At 35.9% G+C, this 7,075-nt stretch overlaps 1 pseudogene; it reads left to right on the forward strand.

The window, feature by feature from the left end:
- The first annotated feature begins 2,600 nt into the window (after positions 1–2,600).
- Positions 2,601–4,599, forward strand: LOC131162675 (scarecrow-like protein 14; annotated as a pseudogene).
- Positions 4,600–7,075: the final 2,476 nt, after the last annotated feature.

The following is a 7,075-nucleotide window of genomic DNA, read 5'->3' on the forward strand; positions in this document are numbered from 1 at the left end:
TTTTGATAATATTTTGTGATGTAAATATTTTATGTTTTATGTTTTAAGTCTGTTGAGAAAGGGATGATTGTGAAAATACTAGTATGTTTTGGAGGCGTGTGTATTTATGGAAATACAGGTGATGAATAAATGATGGTTTATGGTTAAAACTAGGAAACTTTAGTATTATAGTATTATGTTTTATGGAGATTATGTTTATGTTTTCCGCTGCGTATATCATGCATCATGGATTATCAAGGATTTTATCAGGTATAACGCACCGGACCCAAGTTTAAGGGTTCGGGGCGTTACAAGTAATAAAATATTTCCACTTACTGAATATCGACTCACCCCATTACTTTAATATTTTTCAAGTGAGCCAACTATGTGAGCAGATCAGGCTGGCAGATAGCGTGACTATTTTGTTGCCCTGTTTATAGGATAAGTTTGTACAAAATATGGTATTTTGGGTAGATGATAGTGGAGAGAGATGTATTATAAGACTATGATCTAGAAATACTGAATTCTGGTATTATATGTATATATATATATATATATATATATATATATATATATATATATATATATATATATATATATATATACAAGGCCGACTCTGCCTTTAGGCAGTTGAGGCGTCCGCCTAGGGCCCCAAAAATTTTAGGGTCCCCAATTTTTTTTTTAATATAATAATATAATTTTTGGGCCCTAAAATTTTTTTAATTAAACAATGTTAACATTATTTATTATGCTCTATTCCCATAATTAACTTCTCAACTAACAAATAAATGAAATTATACTTTAAAATGTAAAATAAATATAATTTAATTCTTTTTTTTTTTTAAGTCTTATTGACTTCCTAACTAATAATTTTATTATATTTCTAATTATCTATTACTCTCATCTCTCTTTCTTAGTCTCTCTAAAATTTTTTTTTTCATCTCTCACACTCTCTCACTCTCATCTCTTGGTATCTCTATGATTTTTGCTCCGACTCTTGTGTCCATCATTTTCGGACTTCCGATTCTCTGTAATTTTCATCAACTATAATTTTGATTTCAATGTTTGTGTATTATTTTTCTATTATTTTCACTCTGAAAATTTTTTTTTTTTTCTATTTTTTCTTATATTTTGGAAGCTTTGAGGTTAGAGCGTTGTATCCGACAAGAATCCGATATCTCTAAAGTCTCGCTCGCCGATCGATTTACAATAATAATAATAATCAGGTTATATTGTTTTAATCTATTATTTTTTATAGATTTATTAAATTTATTTTTATTTGTTTACATAATTTGTCAATTTATAGTTAATGTTAATTTTGAAATTTAATTATGTCAACGAAAAAATATGAATCCAGATATGAAAAATGAAGAAAAAAAAAATAGTGTCATCTTAAATCATTCGCCTAAAGCTTCATATTGTGAAGAGCCAGTACTGTATATATATATATATATATATATATATATATATATATGTTTATGTGATTTATGTTTTTCCACTGCATAGATGTGCCAATTACTTATAGAAATTTTTTAGTGCGTATATGAGGCTTGAGAGTCTATAGTAGAGATATTTAAATAATATATAAATAAAATAAAATAATTTTTGGGTCGTCACAACACTCCTCCCCCGACTGTTGAATATATTCAAGCAAAGAAGGAGCCCCCCTAAGTGCACGGTAGCCGCTTCTTCTCTCCAATTTCATGCACGGACTCTTTAAATTTACATGGGCCATATAAATCTACCACGTATTGCCCATCATTCTTTCTAACTAAATTCTATTTGCTGTACTATCTTTGAAATTGGGCCCAGCCCATCACAGCACACATGTTGCACCCACTTGGCCGAATGTTTGCATGGCCCATACATTATTCTAGGCCTTTACGATGCCGCTGTAGAGACCTCCGGTGCACGAGATTAACTCAAGAACTATATGTTCAATTTATTTATAAGTTCAATTTCTAAAATATATTATACTAATTTTTTTGACTTCATTTATTAAACTAATGTTATTTTTCGAAGCTATCTAATCACAAGTAAATAAAAAAACTATAAAATTATTATTTTATTCATTTTTTCGTATATACATAATTATCGACTAATAGTCAATGAGGGTAACGTTTATTCTTGTCACTAAACTTAAATTATTGAGAATTTTTTTGAGTTTTAAAAAAATATGGGAGTAAATTTTAACCCTTTCATTAATTACTGGACGACAAAAGTAATCAATTAACTTTTGCCCGGCAACCTCTACGGCCCAATGCCCGCAGGGGGACAAACAAATTCTGTGATTTTGAAACTCTCTCCTCCTTCGTCCATCTTCTCACCCTTTTGGAAAGAAGTCTTCTAACTCTTTTCGAAAGAAGTTCGTTCTTCTCCTTCTTTGCTCATTTTTCTCCTTCTCTCTCTACTTTGATTTCATCCGTTTATTTTACTTACTCGCTTTGATTCATAAATTAATCCTTTGATATCAAACTCTGGGGAATGCTTTAGTAATTATTTTCTGCAATTGCATAAACAGGTTCAAAATGAATGATGACAGAGCCTACGCCGGCTGACCATTGCCCTGGTTTTTTCACGAACGGACTCACTTTCAGTGACTACTGTTTGTTACCAACTTCATGGGTTTGTCTTCCCTTCCACCGGAACAAGCCCCGGGGTATTTGGCTCAGACGTCGACTGCGAATCCGGATGTAGATTCCGCCGTCGACGATGGCTTTTCTAATTCAGTTTTCCAATACATAGAGCAAATGCTTATGGAAGACGACCTGGACGAGGAGGGGAGCTTGTTGCTCGACCCTGCGGCCCGCCGAGCTGTCGAGAAACCGTTGTACGAAGCTATGGGTAAGAAGTATCCTCCCTCCCCCGCCCACCCACGCACTCTCGGCTGTCCTAATAATATTTGCCCTGATTGTAATGGTACCACTAGCAATTGTTCTGTTTCTCAGTCCAATACTTCAGAAATGAAAGGCGGGCTCAGTGGGAGTTTCGAAATGCATCCGCCTTTTCTAAGTACACTTGATTTTTGGAATACTATAAGCGGGGACGAGTACAAATTGCAGTTTCAAAGAGGCCAAGAGGAAGCTAGCAAGTTCCTTCCTCGTGAAAATCTTCTACTAGTTAATTTGGAAAACTCTAACACCAAGTTAACTCCAAAGTCGTCCAAGGACGATGACAGTCCTGATGCAAAGGAGGATGACAGGGAGTATTCGCCTGCTGTCGTGAGGGGAAAGAAGATTCGTCAAAGGGAGGATGCAGATGAAGAAGGAGGGAGGAGAAGAAAGCAATTGGCGGTTTCGGGCGAAGAGGATGAGTTATCAGAGATGCTTGACAATGTTTTTCTCTTTCCAGCTGAAGAAACTAAGAATACTGTTGAGTCGTTGCCGGACAGTAGTGCAAGCGAGTCGTTGCCGGTGCAGAATGTGGAAGCATGTGGTTTTAACCCTGGGAAGGGAGCAAAGAGAACAGGAAATGAAGAGTTAGTTGATTTGAGGGCTTATCTTGTTCTGTGTGCACAGGATGTCGCTGCTGAAGATTGGAGAACTGCAAATCAACGATTGAAGCAGATTCGGCAGCACTCTTCACCCTTCGGAGATGGGTTTCAGAGGTGTGCCCACTATTTTGCCAATGCCCTCGAAGCACGCTTGGCGGGCACTGGTAATCAAATTTATGCTGCTTTGTTATCTAAGATACCTTCAGCTGCGGCCATGCTGAAAGCTTACCGGTCTTTTGAATTTAGTCTGTCCAAGTAGAAGGGTCTGCTTTTATTTTGCAAATCACCACATTCTGAATTTAGCCAAAAAGGCGAGGGTGGTTCATATTATAGATTTTGGTATCCTGTATGGGTTCCAATGGCCCATGATTATCCAAGATCTCTCAACCTTGGTTGGTGGGCCTTCCATGCTTCGTGTTACGGGTATAGAGTTTTCCAGACAAGGTTTTCGCTCAGCAAGAATGGTTGAGGACACTGGCCACCGTCTAGCAACTTATTGTAAGCGCTTTAATGTCCCATTTAAGTATAATTCTATAGTAAAGAAATGGGAAATTATCCAAGCTAATGACCTCGAGATTGACCAAAATGAGGTCATCATTGTTAACTGCCTATTCCGATTAGAGTATGTATTTGACGAGACTATTACATTCGATAGTCTGAGGAATGTTATCCTAAATTTAACCCGGAAGATAAACCCAAATATATTCATTCATGGTGTTTGTAATGGAAATCATAATGGACCTTTCTTTGTTACGAGGTTTCGGGAGACACTCTTCTACTACTCGACAGTGTTTGACATGATGGATACAAGTTTAACCCGTGAAAGTCAAGACAGATTGATATTTGAAAGAGAGTTTTATGGGATGGTAATTATGAATACTATTTCATGTGAGGGTTCAATGAGGTTTTTCAGACCCCAAACATACAAGCAATGGAAGGTTCAAAATATGAAAGCTGGGTTTAGGCAGCTCCGACTAGGCACAGAACTTATGAACACATTGAGGGCTAAGGTAAAATCTAACTACCACAAAGATTTCTTGATTGATAAAGATGGCCAATGGGTGCTACAAAAATGGAAAGGTCGAGTTTTGAATGCTCTCTCTTGTTGGGTTTCAAATGATTCTTGAGGGCATTTTTCAAAAACTCATAATCAGTGAACTAAGCTAGAAACTTTTCTAAAACTTAATTGAATTCATGCCTTATATCCCATTGTACATTGCTAGTGGTTTTGTTGAAAATATGACATTGTTGTTTTTATGCTCTGTTTGTGGAGAAAATTCTCACCTAGAAAGAAGTATTCACTATAAAGAACAGAGTTGGGACTATGATTTTTGCAGTTAGAAGTTGGCTTGTGGTTGTTTGGATACACTAAGTTTGATTTTTATTTTATATAAAGCATCTACCCTTTTACCACTTAAGACTAGTGTTGGAATTTGTGTATTCCTAAGAGGAAGGTGAATTGGAAATTTAAACTTTCTTCCTAGGTTAAACCAGATAATAGTATAACACAACCTAAGGTCTTTCTAATCATACACCAATTATGCAGATAATGATATGCGAAAATTAAATCATGCGCAACATTCACCATATACAACATACACGTGCAGTAAATAAATTGCAGAAATGTAAAGTGCACGCACGATATGGTTTTGGGATTTGGCCAATACTACTTATATCCTTGCCTCTAGCTCTCAAACCCAAGAATTCTACTAATGCTCACTTAACGGGTGGAGCAGCACCGTTTACAATCAGATCAATTAACGGGGCTGATCTCAACCTACAACTGCACCTTACCAGGATGGTGCACCTTACTTTCTTAATCGGGTCTAAGTCAATTTGGAACTATTCAATAGGGTTAGTCTCCCTCTTCAGGCCCATGCCTGGAATACAACAAATATTCAATATAAATTTTGCATACAAAAAAGTTACTTCTAAACACAAGCAGATTCATACCAATATCAATCAATACACATCAACAAGTTATGAACTATAAGCTCTATTCTATACATGTGCTAAACACTCAATCTTATGTCAATATTCAATCAAGCACAAAAGTGTATTTTCAAACAATCTTTGAAACAATAAACCAAAGTATATCTCAATCACAAATTAGGGTTTCAAAGATTTCCAACAATAGTAATCAAAATATCTCTAAAAATATTTTCTCAAGATTCTAGAACAAAGAGATATTTGAAATATAAGCTTGTCAAAAATAATTTTATCACAATCAAAATACAAGCCTTGGAGTCTTGCAATGCAAATGCCAAGACTCACGAGCTTCAAAGTTTTCCCCACACAATGAAGTTATTAAATAAACCCGGGGAAAAACTATAAGCTAAAACTCTCAGTAAAAATCAATCAAGCAATAAATCAAAGAGAGTTTTTAGCAAGTAGGAATATTGTAGAATCATTCAAGAATACTCTCACACAATAAGATTTTTCAAACGAATGAGCAAAGGATGAGTATTTTGTCTAGTATGGGAAGATAGAGCTCTCAACTTTTTAAAGGAAATTTCCCTAATCAAAATCCTTAATCACCTCTTAATTTTGCAAATGAAGCCCTATATATAGAATTGGGAAAAATTATAATCGTTGGCGATATGTTGGGTATTTTGAAAAAAGATTAAGTGAGTTTATATAAAAATAACATAGTTTAAATTTAGTAAAATTTTGACAAACCGATAAGGTCGGTCGATCATTTTTAGGGTTCGGTCAACCATCTCACTAAGTTCGGTCGATCGAGGGATTTTTGAACTACAGGTTCGGTCGACCGTCCAAAGGCAATCTGAACCTTCCGAGGTTCGGTCGACCAAACTAAGTTCGATTGACCGAACTTCATATACTTCAGTCGATCAAGTCCTTTTGAACCTAAAGGTTCGGTCGACCAAGGTGTTGGGACTTCCCACGTGCCAGTTCAGTCGACTAGGGCGTTGGTATTCATTTTAGGACGGTCGACCAAGTAATCAACATTTTGACCCTGAAGAGGTTCGGTCGACCAAAGGGTTTCTTTGTGTTGGGGTTCAGTCGACCGAGCAAAGACAATAGTTGACTTCAACCCGATTCGGTCGACCAAGACATTCACACTGCCAAGGTTCAGTCGGCCAAATCTGTTCAAAAATAATTTTTGGCCCAAATAAAAAATCCAAGTTAAATCCCTATTAATGTAAGATATTAACCTTATTGATTGGGGGGGGGGGTTCCTATAGTCATTCTATGGTCTTTGAGTTAACCCTAAAAATTCGGCGTCGGTCGACCAAAGGGTGATACCTAAGGTCCATCTATGGTCTTGATCTTATAGTCCCTACCATGCATGACATGCATTGATTATTACAAACCGATAGATAATTAATATTACAGACCCGCAATAAAATATAATACAAATAAATTAAACACTTTGGGTCTTCTTTTCCCTTCAAGTCTCTATGTGATGCCATATGATTTTGCCAAAACGTGCAAGACTGATTTTGCACACAAAATCAGCAAACATTAAATACTTTGTATTTGTCATTATCAATACGAGATAGGACTCAAAAAGTCAACAATTTCCCCATTTTTGATAATGACAAATACAAATGCAAAAATGAGTAAAGCCAAAGAAAGCTC

This window comes from Malania oleifera, chromosome 8 (assembly GCF_029873635.1).
Source record: "Malania oleifera isolate guangnan ecotype guangnan chromosome 8, ASM2987363v1, whole genome shotgun sequence".
In the NCBI taxonomy this organism is placed as follows: Eukaryota; Viridiplantae; Streptophyta; class Magnoliopsida; order Santalales; family Ximeniaceae; genus Malania; species Malania oleifera.